Below are 17,529 nucleotides of genomic sequence, written 5' to 3' on the forward strand. Positions count from 1 at the left end.
CACACGTTTCTCGACTAGTTGCTCAAACTCAGCATCCGACATTTGAGACATGTTTCTTCAATAAACACAACAGATATAATTTAATCATATAGAATATTATAGGTAAAATGAGTTGTCAATAGTTAATCGTAGCATATTAATAATATGAACCAATTATTATAAAAGCCTTTTCTTCTTATTAGCATTTTATAATTATTTCTAGGGTATTACCTACCCGTTAAGTTCATACATAATAGCTAGTACAAGGAATTAACTACTAAAATCCTAATAATATTCCACTATAAAAAATTATAGCGAGTTACTACATTATTATGTAATAATAATAATAATAAGAAGTAGTAATAATACAAATAATCATTCCATGCATTTATTATTAATAAACCAAAATAATACAATACCATACAATACTGATATTTTACATATGCTTATTTTACATAACAAGATAGAGTAGCACACATAAGCAATAAAATAGCGCATGGAAGATTTATGGTTGCGAGGTCGTTCATTCAGAACTATCAGAAACTTCTTCCCATTTGGTTCTCTCTGCCAATTGTTTGTGTGCACATGGTCCGACAGACATTCTGGCAGTGTATTTTATTTTTAGTTGGGGTTTTGAGGTACCCGTTGCCTCAGTGGGTTTAATACAATAAGGGTGGTTACAGATCGAATGGTCCTGTTCTTTTTTAATAATTAAGGACATTTTATTATTGTGGTTGTTTTTATTATCTATAGCAAGTTGAAATTTCTCCTTAGTGATCTCTTTTATTTCATTAGCGAAATCCTCCTCCTTACTGATCTCGTCTGATGACGAACTGTCTGAGTCATGTGTAGGAGAATATGATGACGAACTGCAAGAATATGTACCGGTGGTCATGAACCGAAATCTGCCAGGCGTAATCGGCACAACCCGCCCGTCGGCGGTATATCTGGACCAATGTCCATATTTGTTTAGAAATGGACGATCCTCTTTTACTCCAGGGATCATGGGTCCATGCCAACGATACTGTGGCTCCGGAAAACTAAAGCTGGGTGGAGCTGGAACCTCCTCTGGGTTTACCGGGAGTTGAGATTCCCCGGCTAACACAATTTCTTCTTTAATAGGTATTGGAACGCCCTTTTCAGTTGTGGATAGAATAGATTCAGTGTCCGATTCCGAGTCGTACAAAATGATAGGATTAGAAGAAGTCATCTATCACATAATTGAAACAACAATTACGTTAGCATATAAATATATCACATATAATGTTTTTGACTAAATAATAAGCAAAAATCAGGAAAAACAGATATGGTCATAGTCCAGACTCACTAATGCATCCTAACAATTACCAGTTAAACACAATAATGTAATTTCTGGTTCCCTATGACCTCAAGCTCGGATACCAACTGTAACGACCCGTCAAAATCGCTATTGACGCGGCACGTTAATCATTGATTCCACAGTGAGGTTTTGACCTCTATATGATACGTTTTGATAAAATATTGCATTCATTAAAATAAGTGACTTTCTAAACATAGAAAGTTATAAACATGTGGGCGAGTGCTTAGGTATAAGCAAAACCCCGAAATACATAAGTCTTTAATTTACAGGTTGACATCACAGTCCAATTATTTATTACACAACGCAGTTTTATTTTGAATGCAATAAACTTTGTACAAAGCATGAGAGACTCCATGCAGGCAACAAGCACATCACAGCGGAAGCATTCTAAGGACCTGAGAATAAAACATGCTAAAAAGTCAACACGAATGTTGGTGAGTTATAGGTTTAATTGCTCGAGTCATAAACATGTATAAAGATAGACCACAAGATTTCATCAAAAGTTTATCAATAGATTCTACGTAACAGAGCACCCTGGTAAATAAACTTAACGCTATAGTGATAATTACCCCATTCGTTTTAATACACGCAAACCAACGTGTCTTAAACTCAAATAACATACGTCCGTTAAAAGGCTAGCGCTCTAGCTCGGACGGGGATGTCAAGCCCTATGGATCCATATACAATTATTCGCGCCCACCAGTCCATATCCTATGTACTGGCAGCTACTAGTTACCAAAGCTAAGGGATTTTCGGTTTAACTCAGTGTAGAATTTTGTATGTACTTGTGTCTTATTGCGTTTAAAATAAATTGCATGTATTCTCAGCCCAAAAATATTTAAAGTATTTAAAAAGGGAGACTATAACTCACAGTTCAATATTGCGATTCAATATTGTAGGCAAATTGCGTAGACGTAATGATGGTAGACGACTGTATGGTTGGTCTTGGATTCAAGAACAATACCCCGAACAATACCCAAAATTTCCTTATTTTAAAACGGTTTGAAACCCGAATTAAAAATACCCTCGAATATACTTTATTATTATTAAACTTAAAATTAAAATTATAATTATAATTATAAATATAAAATTTTACGTAAAGAAATTATTATGAAAAATTCGTCGAGCAAAACTGACCTTTTATAGTACTTTTCGATTTACTGTAGCTCATGCGATCGCATGAGTTTTCAGTGTTTTTGCCATGCGATCGCATGGCCGCCTTTTCTGTTTCTGTTTGCTAGTTCGTCGACATCAAATAGTATTTTACTGTAGCAAATAGTGGTTTACTGTAGCAAATAGTGTTACTGTAGCAAATAGTTTTTACTGTAGCAAATAGTGTTTTACTGTAGCAAAGTCATTTTTACTGTAGCAATTAATGTTTTACTGTAGGAAAGTCGTTTTTACTTGTACATCTTATAATATATATATATATATATATACATACATATATGTATATTTACATAATATTAAATCATAAAGAGAATTGGTTTAAATTAGTCGAAATTTTTCGGTTCATCACACCCGATGAAAGAAAAGAAAAGATGGATCAACACGATGAATCAATTCCATCATTAAAAGGAAGTAAAGTCTTCCGAAAAAGAAACGCACTTCTTGATTTAGGTCATGAAGTTGTCGTCCAGACCAGCTGTAGGTTGACGAAAAATCTAGAAAAGTCATCACTAAAATCAGCAGGAAATCCACGGACCTCAGCATTAAACAGGGTCGCCAAGTGGTCAGATTTATCCTAACCATGAGAAGGATTTATCTTGTACAATGGGGGGGCACCATGCAATTTAGCTGGATAAGACTAATGAATCAGATCCCTAGAAAGGATAATCTCCTTAAAGATTAAAAATCAGCTTTTAAGCCTGATATTACTCAATCCTTGAGATTGACCTTAAAGATTGAGAATTACAAACTCATGGAATTCAATGACATCTAAACTCGAGCTTGAACGAGAAAATATTTTGATCAAAATTACAAACCGATTTATTTTCTGAAAACCCTATTTTCAATGCGTTCATTACCATTGAACGTAAAATCCTAGGAATTCACCTGGAATTCATTAGGTCACCTGAACTAAATCGGGTGTCAACCGTAAGAACGGTGGTTGCATAGTGGTCAAAGACAGGACCTTGTGCCAGACCGAAAAATCATAGGATGATCTTTACTATTGCTCCTACAAAGGATAGTAATAGCATCCGACACGTTTATAGACCATAATCAAAAGCAAGTCATGGGACATTGCCTTAACAGTTGCTTGTTCAACGCTTTCCTTTACAACCGGACGGTAGTTTACCGAAAGGTAATATACGGGACAAGTAAACTGGACGTGTTGCTTTCCAAATACAAGGTTAGCAAGTGGGTGACACAAAACCGCAAGTTTTGAGCTAAAATTTTCAATTCTGAAACCCACCAAACCCACAAAAATATTTTGCAAATACCGGTAAAGGGTTATCCCGGAAAACTTATCTAGGGTAAAAACTAGATTTAATTTTCAAAAGATCAAATGTTTTCATAAAGATCCAATTTCCTTAATGGATCTAAATTTTAATAGTCATGTGGGACTGTAAACCATATCGTTACTACCATTGTTTATACCACCGTAAAGAAATCACTGATGTACGAAGTGTGAAGAATAAAGAAGTGATTCTAGTATTTCAATACGATATTGCTTGAGGACAAGCAACGCTCAAGTGTGGGAATATTTGATAATGCTAAAAACGAACATATAATTCATAGCATTATTCCTCAAGAAAGACAAGCTTTTAATTGCAATTGTTCTATTTACAAGTGATATTCGTTTAAATAATAAAAGGTGAAGACAAAAGACAGATTCGACGAATTGAAGACGCAAACGACCAAAAAGCTCAAAAGTACAAAAGACAATCAAAAAGGTTCCAATTATTGATAAGAAACGTCTCGAAATTACAAGAGTACAAGATTCAAAACGCAAAGTACAAGATATTAAATTGTACGCAAGGACGTTCGAAAATCCGGAACCGGGACCAGAGTCAACTCTCAACGCTCGACGCAACGAACTAAAAATTACAAGTCAACTATGCACATAAATATAATATAATATTTAAATAATTCTTATAATTATTTATATATTATAATAAATAATAAAAACCGTCGGCAAGAAAGACTCCAAACTGATATGAGCTGTAATTTCAAATGCCGCGACTCGCGGAGTTTGAAGGCAAAAATGCCGCGAGTCGCGGAGCCCCTAAAGTCGAAAATCCCTATAAAAGCAACCGAATTCTGATCGCAAATCATCATCTTTTTCTTCTTCTCCTCATACGTAAAATATATATATATTTATAATTTATATTTTAATTTTAATTATAATTCTAATAATAAGGGTATGTTAGCGAATGTTGTAAGGGTGTAAGTCGAAATTCTGTCCGTGTAACGCTACGCTATTTTTAATCATTGTAAGTTATGTTCAACCTTTTTATATTAATGTCTCGTAGCTAAGTTATTATTATGCTTATTTAATCCGAAGTAATCATGATGTTGGGCTAATTACTAAAATTGGGTAATTGGGCTTTGTACCATAATTGGGGTTTGGACAAAAGAACGACACTTGTGGAAATTAGACTATGGGCTATTAATGGGTTTTATATTAACTAAACAATACCTTGTTAATTTAATATACAAACTTATAATTTGACGTATTTATATATAACCACATACGCTTAACTGGGTACGGTGGGCGGGATATCTATAAATACCAATAATTATTCATTTTACCGGATACGGAACTGGATTAATAGTTAATAAACTTGTTGAAACAGGGGTGAATTACATTCAAGGGTAATTGGTGTAATTGTTAACAAAGTAGTAAAACCTTGGTTTACACGCAGTCGATAACCTGGTGTATTCATTAAACAAAGTATTAAAACCTTGTTACAATTCGAATCCCCAATTAGTTGGAATATTTGACTTCGGGAATAAGAATAATTTGACGAAGGCTTTCGCTCTTTATATTTATGACTGATGGACTATTATGGACAAATCCGTATGGACATATTAAATAATCCAGGACAAAGGAAAATTAACCCATGGGCATAAAACTAAAATCAACACGTCAAACATCATGATTACGGAAGTTTAAATAAGCATAATTCTTTTATTTCATATTTAATTTCCTTTATTTTATATTTAATTGCACTTCTAATTATCGCACTTTTATTTATTGTTATTTAATCGCACTTTTAATTATCGTACTTTTTAATTATCGCAATTTTATTTTATCGCACTTTTATTGCAATTTCATTATCGTTATTTATTTTACGCTTTAAATTAAGTCTTTTATTTATTTAATATTTTACATTAGGTTTTAACTGCGACTAAAGTTTTAAAATTGACAAACCGGTCATTAAACGGTAAAAAATCCCCCTTTATAATAATAATATTACTTATATATATATATATATTTGTATTTTTATAAAAGTAAACTAATATAGCGTTAAGCTTTGTTTAAAAAGATTCCCTGTGGAACGAACCGGACTTACTAAAAACTACACTACTGTACGATTAGGTACACTGCCTATAAGTGTTGTAGCAAGGTTTAAGTATATCCGTTCTCTAAATAAATAAATATCTTGTGTAAAAATGTATCGTATTTAATAGTATTTCCTGCTAAAATTAATAACTATTTTATATACACCCCGCTACACATCAAATAGTTATGAAAATATCTCCAGAAATATGGAGGATATTTATAATGAAAGGTACGATAATATCTCGGAATATGTAAGATCAGCGGATGATAGAAACTATTGTCTGCAAGGGTTTAGAGTAAGGAGCAGGATATTCACTAAAAAACATCAGCAGACATTGAATCATTTAAATTCTTTGAAGTCAAACTTATTCTTTGTGATTTGTCCATGGCTTCTTTCATAGTTTCGCATAATCCGGATTTCGGTACTAAATTTTCTATTAAATGTTTCCAATATAATGATACACAGGAAGCACGAAGAGGTATATAATTTCGGACGAGAATATTTATGAAAATATCCTCATAAATATAGAAGATATTGATGAGGATATTTTGGAATTTCTAAGTTCGATGGTTGATGGAGAAAGATTTTCCGCAAGATTTTAACATGACTTCGGAGCAGATATTCTCTAAATATTTCAACGGATCCATAATTACCTGAATCCTTTGAATATAGGGTTTGGTCCTTGTATTTGTCCTTGGTCTCCTTCATGGGTAGCTCAATCTGTTTTTCAATACCCAATTTTCTATCGAGCGTTCCTAACACTCCTTTCTTTATCATCAAACTTTTGGCCGTTTAGACCATCTACCATTTTTCTGTTTCCTCTGCATTTAATGCTATGATATCTGAGTCATCGGTTATTAATCCGAGGTGGTTTCAGGAGAATTGTGTTTTTAGATGATTAAACGCTGATGGTAACATGGTGGAATATGAAAGGTTTTCTGGTGGCAATAAAAGAGCATACATATATATCAAAGTTATAATAAGGTTGTTTTGAATGAAAAGTCGAAGTTGACTTGCTGGAGCTGTGACAAAATTTACTAATTTGAAAAGAGATTGCAAAGTTATTTTCGGTAATAACAACGCTAAAGGAATTAGCACAGCTATGCGTTAAATGTTTACTCAGTTTCTGAGAGTTTCCAGGTGCATAACTATGTGCATCAATCTTTTCATCCGTAGATGAAGTGCGGTTGGTTCATCCTCTCGATTGAGGTGTTTTCAAGGATCATGAAAGGTTTGAACGCGGATTGTAATTGTCAAGATACAAATGAGGTTTAAGACGAAATCAAGTGGCAAACTTGAAGAATTATTTAGTTTCATATGTTATAATCAATATTTTAATTCATTTTAATTGTCCAATGTTATTAGTCCACAGTTGACAGTCCAATAATTCATATATAATTTAATATATAATATTCGAATTAATTAATACGTATCGTGACCCGTGTACATGTCTCAGACTCGATCACAACTCAAAGTATATATATTATCTGAGAATCAACCTCAACCCTGTATAGAGAACTCGATCATTACTGCATATAGAGTGTCTATGGTGATTCCAAATAATATATATAGATGTGTCGATATGATATGTCAAAACCTTGTATACGTGTCCCGATATTTAAAGTGCGTAAAATAAATAACAGAAATTAAATGACGATAAATAAAATTGCGATAACTAAATTGCGATAAATAAACTGCGATAAATAAAATGTAATCAGTTAGCTATGAATAGTTAGCTGGAAACAGTTGCGTGGATTCGTAACAAAATTTTTCATAGTTAATTTGTTTGTTTCTATCAAATTTTTATTTCGTCAAATGTGTTCTTCATTATGCCACTTGTTGGATTCTGATAGTTTAAAATCCAAATATGAAATTGGATGAAAATAGTTATTCTGTGGTGAATCAGATTCGTATATCTGTGGATGTAAGTAGGATGGTAATTGACCGTTGAATCAGATTCGAAGAATGTACAGTGTATCTTATTAATGTGAAATCTAAATATTCCTCGGGTATTACCTACCCGTTAAAATATTTTCACCATTAACAGTTTATACGAAAGAATTTTTAATTACAATCTTTATGAAAATATACTTACAGATATATTTTCTTCAGATGTAATCATAGATTTAATGAGTTAATATAATATTAATCTCATTTGATTTACCGTTAGAACTAGAATATATATAATCTCTAAAACATTGAAGATTATGTAATCATCATGTTGAACGAAGATAGATGATGTAGAACGATTCGCAGATTGATGATTATGCTCGCGGTACATAATTAGATGTTGAGGTGTATGATGTGAACTTGAGTTGTTGGTGGTACTGGTATTGATGTTGGTGCTGGTGATGTTGCTGAAGCTAGTACGTTTTGCACCATATTCTCCAAATTGATTACTAGAGCGCGAAGTTCATTGACTTCTTGTATTACTCCGGGATGATTGTCGGTCGGAACGAGCGGATGAATAAGGTTTAGAATCTGAGTTATGATATAGTCGTGGCGAGATATTCGAGAAATGAGGGTGAAAATGGTGTTACGAACAGGTTTGTCGATAAGTGCTTCAGGTTCTTCGCCAAAAGGTGAATTCGGTTAGTGGAAGGGATCGCCTTCTGCGTGTCTTCATTGATTAAGTCGACTACGAATCCATCAGATGAATTGGGGATGGATTATTGGTTGATTCATTCTGCTGACGTTGCTTCCAGAGTTTAGATGACTATCCATTCGGAATAACTGTCGGGATAACTATCGGAATAGCTGTCGAAATCCGAGGGACTCGAACTAGTTGAAGGATTCATCTCGTACGATCAGATGAAGGATTTTCGATAAGAAATAGATTATAGGATGTAGATTAGTATCCTGCAATACATAATTTACATATGCATATGTAATACTAAAATCTCATAAGTTACGGAGGAATCTACGGAAGCTGTTAGGTAAAGATAACAATAAATGATACGCTAAGATATGAATTGCAAGATACGCTAAGATATGAATTAGTAGATATGCTAAGATATGAATTTTGTCTATACACTATTCATGCAGTCAATGCAATAAGATGTGTCTAGACTAAGAATAATAAGCAGGTAATTTACTAAGGATGATAAACAAATGATTTCTGACAAAAATGATAAGCAAAACTTTTGACATGCAGACACGGTCGAAGTCCAGACTCACTAATGCATCCTAACGACTTATCAGTTAGACACACTAATGCAGACCCGGTTCACTAAGACAACCGCTCTGATACCAACTGAAAGGACCCGTCCTAATCCATCCGGACAAAGTCCATATCGATTATAAACGATTCACAACAGTTGATTACATCGCGAGGTACTTGACCTCTATATGATACATTTTACAAACATTGCATTCGTTTTTGAAAAGAAAATCTTTCATTACATCGAAGGTTGACGGCATACATACCATTTCATAATATATCTAACTATAATTGACTTAATAATAATCTTGATGAACTCGACGACTCGAATGCAACATCTTTTGAAATATGTCATGAATGACTCCAAGTAATATCTTTAAAATGAGCAAATGCACAGCGGAAGATTTCTTTCGTACCTGAGAATAAACATGCTTTAAAGTGTCAACCAAAAGGTTGGTGAGTTCATTAGATTAACATAAATAATCATTTCATAATTTTTAATAGACCACAAGATTTCATATTTCCATTTCTCATAAACATACGTCCCATGCATAGAGACAAAATAATCATTCATATGGATTGAACACCTGGTAACCGACAATCACAATATGCATATAAGAATATCCCCATCATTCCGGGATCCTCCTTCGGACATGATATAAATTTCGAAGTACTAAAGCATCTGGTACTTTGGATGGGGCTTGTTGGGCCCGATAGATCTATCTTTAGAGTTCGCGTCAATTAGGGTGTCTGTTCCCTAATTCTTAGATTACCAGACTAAAAAGGGGCATATTCGATTTCGATCATTCAACCATATAATGTAGTTTCGATTACTTGTGTCTATTCCTTAAGACATTGATAAAAACAGCGCATGTATTCTCAGTCCCAAAAATATATATTATGAAAGCATTTAAAAGGGAGCAAATGAAACTCACAATACTGTATTTTGTAGTAAAAATACATATGACGACATTGAACAATGCAGGGTTGGCCTCAGATTCACGAACCTATATAAGTTTAATATATATTAAAACACATAATAACAATTAACATATTTATACATTAATAATATTAGTATACATCTTTTATTAATAGTTTGTATGTTATATTAATAAATAATTTAATTATATCTATTTTATATATTTTAGATGCTTAATATGTATATAACAGACTCTAATTAAAGTATTTTAATTATGTTAAAATATATGTTATATATCATAAGTATTATATATTAGTGTTTGAAAATATTATATAATGTATTAGAATTAGTATTTATATATGCTTTAAAATATATTTATATATTATTTGTAACTTAATTATAATAACAATTTAGTAAACAAAATAGTATCTAATATTAATATAGATGTAAAATATATTTTTATATAAATGTCATTTGTTTATTAAATTAATATTTATAATACTAAGATAGTGATAATAATAATAATAGTGAATATAATAATAATAATCTTGATAATTCCATTAACACTACTGATAATAATAATAATGATCATAATTTTAATAATAATAATAATAATAATAATAATAATAATAATAATAATAATAATAACAATAATAATAATAATAATAATAAGACTACCTTAGGAGGAATAGCTCCAAAAAGAAAAATAAACTGTCTTAGCCCAGGCTCGAACCTAAGACCTTTCATTTCCCCTACGCGTACCCAAACCATCACTCTATCCAATTCATTTATGTTTTAATCCCAGATTAAATATATACAAACTGTACGCCTGTCTTCTTCTTCATACTCAGCATCCTCATTCTTCATCATATATTTCATGAACATAACATCGTCATTATTTTCATACCCTAATACTAAACGTTATCATCTTATCATCTTATCCTAATAATTTCCTCATAATCATACCCATATTATCTTATCGTTCTCATAACAATGAACTTAAATGGATTGCTTCATCATTCAACTTATATTACTAACATAATCTCCTCATCATCATTGTCTAATCATTATATCATCTTCAATGATTTAAAACAGAAGATCAAAGGCGGTAGTAGCAGCATCATATAGTCGTCAACTGGTCTACTGTTCTCGGATATATACAGCGAACAAAACCAAAAAAAAAAAAAAAAAAAAAAAAAAACAGAACCTATGCACTTGCAAGTCTTGGTCCACAATTACTAAATTCATTAGAGTAAAAGAATCCCAATTAGTTACTATCTTTATCTACTTTACAGCTCATCTTAGCATGATACAAAAGCATACCGTTTCATTATAAAATTATCATCATTGTGACACCAATACTCATCATCTTGGCCCCATAATACCCGAAAAAAAAAAAAAAACAAGTTGTAACTTGATATTGGCCGTTTCTTTTCAAATTGTTTTAATAAATTTCACACTCCTTTTATGTGATTATATTTTACTTGTAACCCACTAATGAGTATAAAGATTAGTGGGGTATTTGTAGCTTTAAAGTTGTCGCCAACCCAAGGATAAAATACACAATGGTATCATTTCATTCGCATGCATTTAGCTCACAAAAAATTCAATATTTAATTTTACCTTGAGTGGTTTTTGCCTTGTATATAAAACAAATATAGAATGGTAAGGTGCAGCAGAAACGGAGAATGGAAAATATAGTAGTAGCAGGTGGTTGTTTGTTTGAGAGTTTGATGGTGATCGAATACTTAGAAATGAAACAAGGTGGTGTTTATGGTTCGATCAATCTTGCAGCAGTAGTTCGAGGTTTGTCTGGGTCTGGCTGACACGACTCAAACACGATTGCAACAATATTAATACAATCGTAGTTCAAAAAGGTGGCGGTTCAAGAAACAGAAAAACAATGGTAACAGTGGTGGTGATGGAATGGGTGGTGATGAAGATAAAACAAGACAGAAATTGAGTAATACGAGTAGTTTGAATGTGGTGGTGATGGTTCTTGTTCGAGATGTACTCAAAGGAGCAAAAGTAGCAGCGAGAATTAGCGATTATAGATGGTAGTGTTCTTGGGATGATTATTAATGAACTCAAAGAGAAGAATGAAAATGAAATGGGTGTTATTAAAGAAGGTAAGAGTCATTTGATTATACCCCAAGTGTTTATATCTAATAGATGGAATAGGGATGATCGACAGATGGAATCGTTCCAAGAAGAAGAAAATAGAAAATGAAAAGAAGATAGAGACTCTCAACTAATCTGTACTACCGATTGGGATGTGTTAGAATTTAGAGGATTCAAACAAAAAATTAGATACAGTAATTGATTGAGATATGAAATTTAATTTGATCCTTTTATTCATATATACTTACAATTATATTACTAATTATTAATACAATAATAATACTGATTTATGTATATATATCTGTATATAAATACGTATATGACAGTTTGTGTATATATCGGTATAAGTATTTATATATGATATGTATATCATAATTGTATATCTCTTATATTTATATATTTATATTTAATTTATAGATTATAATTAATCTTATTAATAATTATAAATATAATATTAATACCCTTTAATATTATAAATAATAGTAATACACTATAATAGTAATAATATAATAATAATACTATTTCGAATGATAATGTTGTTAAATACAATGAAATGTATAATATTAATATTAATATTAATAACAATTATACTAATTTTAACAATAATATAACAATTTATACATATATACATATATGTATATCAATTTTCATATCTATATATTATCTATTAATAATAATAATATATCTAACACTGATTTTAATAATGATAATAAATATATTAATATTATTAATAGTATGAATGATATTATTATAATAGTTGTTAATTTTATTGATAAAATAATATTAACAATAATAATATAACAACTTATTCTTATCAAATTTCATATGTATATATACGTACTTATTATAATAATATTGATAATACAAATATTAATATTAACAATAATATTAATGAAAGTAATGATATTAATATTTATACAGCATTTATAATTCTAACTTGTAATTACATATAATATATTACTATTTATTATACTATATCTATATACACATAAATGTTCGTGAATCATCGAGAATAGTCAAATGTTAAATTGATTGTAGGAACATAGTTCCAAAATTTCAGAGACTCACCATTACAGACTTTGCTTATCGTGTCGAAATCATATAAAGATTAAGTTTAAATTTGGTCAGAATTTCCCGGGTCATCACACATAATATACAATACAAGTTGATTAAGTTATGGTTGGAATAGATTTGTTACCAATTTTCACGTAGCTAAAATGAGAAAAATTATCCAATCTTGTTTTACCCATAACTTCTTCATTTTAAATCCGTTTTGAGTGAATCAAATTGCTATGGTTTCATATTGAACTCTATTTTATGAATCTAAACAGAAAAAGTATAGGTTTATAGTCAGAAAAATAAGTTACAAGTCGTTTTTGTAAAGGTAGTCATTTCAGTCGAAAGAACGACGTCTAGATGACCATTTTAGAAAACATACTTCCACTTTGAGTTTAACTATAATTTTTGGATATAGTTTCATGTTTATAATAAAAATCATTTTCCCAGAATAATAACTTTTAAATCAAAGTTTATCATAGTTTTTAATTAACTAACCCAGAACAGCCCGCGGTGTTACTACGACGGCGTAAATCCGGTTTTACGGTGTTTTTCGTGTTTCCAGGTTTTAAATCATTAAGTTAGTATATCATATAGATATAGAACATGTGTTTAGTTGATTTTAAAAGTCAAGTTAGAAGGATTAACTTTTATTTGTGAACAAGTTTAGAATTAACTAAACTGTGTTCTAGTGATTACAAGTTTAAACCTTCGAATAAGATAGCTTTATATGTATGAATCAAATGATGTTATGAACATCATTACTACCTCAAGTTCCTTGGATAAACCTACTGGAAATGAAAAAAATGGATATAGCTTCAAAGGATCCTTGGATGGCTTGAAAGTTCTTGAAGCAGAATCATGACACGAAAACAATTTCAAGTAAGATTTCCACTCGAAATAAGATTGTTATAGTTATAGAAATTGAATTAAAGTTTGAATGTGATTATTACCTTGTATTAGAAAGATAACCTACTGTAAGTAACAAAGGTTTCTTGATCTTGGATGATTACTTGGAATGGATTTAGAAAACTTGGAAGTAAACTTGCAATCTTGGAAGTATTCTTGATTTTATGAAACTAGAACTTTTGGAATTTATGAAGAACACTTAGAACTTGAAGATAGAACTTGAGAGAGATCAATTAGATGAAGAAAATTGAAGAATGAAAGTGTTTGTAGGTGTTTTTGGTCGTTGGTGTATGGATTAGATATAAAGGATATGTAATTTTGTTTTCATGTAAATAAGTCATGAATGATTACTCATATTTTTGTAATTTTATGAGATATTTCATGCTCGTTGCCAAATGATGGTTCCCACATGTGTTAGGTGACTCACATGGGCTGCTAAGAGCTGATCATTGGAGTGTATATACCAATAGTACATACATCTAAAAGCTGTGTATTGTACGAGTACGAATACGGGTGCATACGAGTAGAATTATTGATGAAACTGAACGAGGATGTAATTGTAAGCATTTTTGTTAAGTAGAAGTATTTTGATAAGTGTCTTGAAGTCTTTCAAAAGTTTATGAATACATATTAAAACACTACATGTATATACATTTTAACTGAGTCGTTAAGTCATCGTTAGTCGTTACATGTAAATGTTGTTTTGAAACCTTTAGGTTAACGATCTTGTTGAATGTTGTTAACCCATTGTTTATTATAACAAATGAGATGTTAAATTGTTATATTATCATGATATTATGATATATAATATATCTTAGTATGATATATATACAGTTAAATGTCGTTACAACGATAATCGTTACATATATGTCTCTTTTCGAAATCATTAAGTTAGTAGTCTTATTTTTTTACATATGTATTTCATTGTTAATTTGTTAATACACTTAATAATATATTTACTTATCATTTAACATAATTAACCAAGTGTATCAATATTTTAATATGATTCATATGTACCTAGTAAGACGTTGTTATAACGATAATCGTTATATATATCGTTTTCGAGTTTCTTAAATTAATAGTCTCATTTTTATGTATATAACTCATTGTTAAAATACTTAATGAGATACATACTTATAATAAAATCATGTTAACTATATATATAACCATATATGTGTCATCGTATAGTTTTTACAAGTTTTAACGTTCGTGAATCACCGGTCAACTTGGGTGGTCAATTGTCTATATGAAACCTATTTCAATTAATCAAGTCTTAACAAGTTTGATTGCTTAAAATGTTGGAAACACTTAATCATGTAAATAACAATTTCATTTAATATATATATATAAACATGGAAAAGTTCGGGTCACTACATCAATAACAAAGTTTAGACTCCGACGGTTGCTCTAAATGAGATTCAAGTTAAAGGTTATGAATGGATCGCGAAGCTTTGCAAAAACAAGAAAATTGAATGGCATACATAGTTGCATAACCCTCAAGTTTTATTGTGTAATTGAATTGTTATGGCATAGTGTAGGTTACAACCTCTGTATTCTAGTGGGTAAGCCATGGCTTCTGTAGGATTTGTGTATAGATGCACATCTACATCCTTTGTACAGCTGCGAATTTCTTATATTCAATAATGACTGCCTTTAAAAAAAAAAACGCTATATACATATACATATATATATACTAGAATATTAAAGAATATTAAAAAAAATTAAAGAAATTTTAATTAGTTACTCTCATATTATTTTTAAAAGTGGTTGATGTTATGCGAGGTGTATATAAAATAGTATTATTTTTAGTGCGAAAATACTATTAAATACGATACAATTTTACACAAGATATTTATTTATTTATAGAATGGATATACTTAAACCTTGCTACAACACTTATAGGCAGTGTACCTAATCGTACAGTAGTGTAGTTTTTAGTAAGTCCGGTTCGTTCCACAGGGAAATCTTTAAACAAAGCTCAACGCTATATTAGTTTACTTTTATAAAAATACAAATATATATATAAGTAATATTATTATTATAAAGGGGGGTTTTTACCGTTTAATGACCGGTTTGTCGATTTTAAGACTTTAGTCGCAGTTAAAACCTAATGTAAAATATAAAATAAATACAAGACTTAAATTAAAGCGTAAAGTAAATAACGATAATGAAATTGCGAATAATAAAAGTGCGATAAAATAAAATTGCGATAATTAAAAAGTACGATAATTAAAAGTGCGATTAAATAACAATAAATAAAAGTACGATAATTAGAAGTGCAATTAAATATAAAATAAAGGAAATTAAATATGAAATAAAAGAATTATGCTTATTTAAACTTCCGTAATCATGATGTTTGACGTGTTGATTTTAGTTTTATGCCCATGGGTTAATTGTCCTTTGTCCTGGATTATTTAATATGTCCGTCTGGTTTTTGTCCATAACAGTCCATCAGTCATAAATATAAAGTGCAAGTGTCCTTGTCAAATTATTATTATACCCGAAGTTAAATATTCCAACTAATTGGGGATTCGAATTGTAACAAGGTTTTAATACTTTGTTTAATGAATACACCAGGTTATCGACTGCGTGTAAACCAAGGTTTTACCACTTTGTTAACAATTACACCAATTACCCTTGAATGTAATTTCACCCCTGTTTTGATTATTCTAGTGGCTATTAATCCATTCCCGTGTCCGGTTAAATGAACGATTATTCGTACGTATAAATACCCCGCCCATCGTGTCCGATTGAGTGTATATGGTAATTTATAGGGACGCCTAATTGTAAATCTTTATATTAACATTAACAAACTTTCATTTAGTTAAACAAATATAAAGCCCATTAATAGCCCTTAGTCTAATTTCCACAAGTGTCGTTCTTTTGTCCAAACCCCAATTATGGTACAAAGCCCAATTACCCAATTTTAGTAATTAGCCCAACATCATGATTACTTCGTTTTAAATAAGCATAATAACGACTTAGCTACGAGACATTAATGTAAAAAGGTTGAACATAACTTACAATGATTAAAAATAGCGTAGCGTTACACGGACAGAATTTCGACTTACACACTCAAAAGATCTCTATCATAAATCTTATTATTATCATAATTTAAAATTAAAATTAAGATTATTGTTATATCTTATTACATTAACATTATGATAGAGATATAGAATATAGATATTGATAATTGATATTGATAATAGATAGATGGATCGAAAAAAGGATAGAAAAAATGATCGAAAAAGGTTCTCTCAAATTGATCGTAATACGTTGCCTTTTATAGGCAAAATGTTAAATTGAATTTTCGCTTACGACCCCTGAACTATGCTCAATTAACAACTTTTTATTATTTAATATTATTCTTATTATGAATTATTTAAATATTATATTTTATTCTTGTGCATAGTTGACTCGTAATTTTTACACCGTTGCGTCGAGCGTTGAGAGTTGGTTCATGTCCCGGTTCCGGATTTTCGAACGTCCTTGCGTACTATTTTATATCGTGTACTTTGCGTTTTGTAACTTGTAC

Source organism: Rutidosis leptorrhynchoides, chromosome 10, assembly GCF_046630445.1.
Source record: "Rutidosis leptorrhynchoides isolate AG116_Rl617_1_P2 chromosome 10, CSIRO_AGI_Rlap_v1, whole genome shotgun sequence".
In the NCBI taxonomy this organism is placed as follows: Eukaryota; Viridiplantae; Streptophyta; class Magnoliopsida; order Asterales; family Asteraceae; genus Rutidosis; species Rutidosis leptorrhynchoides.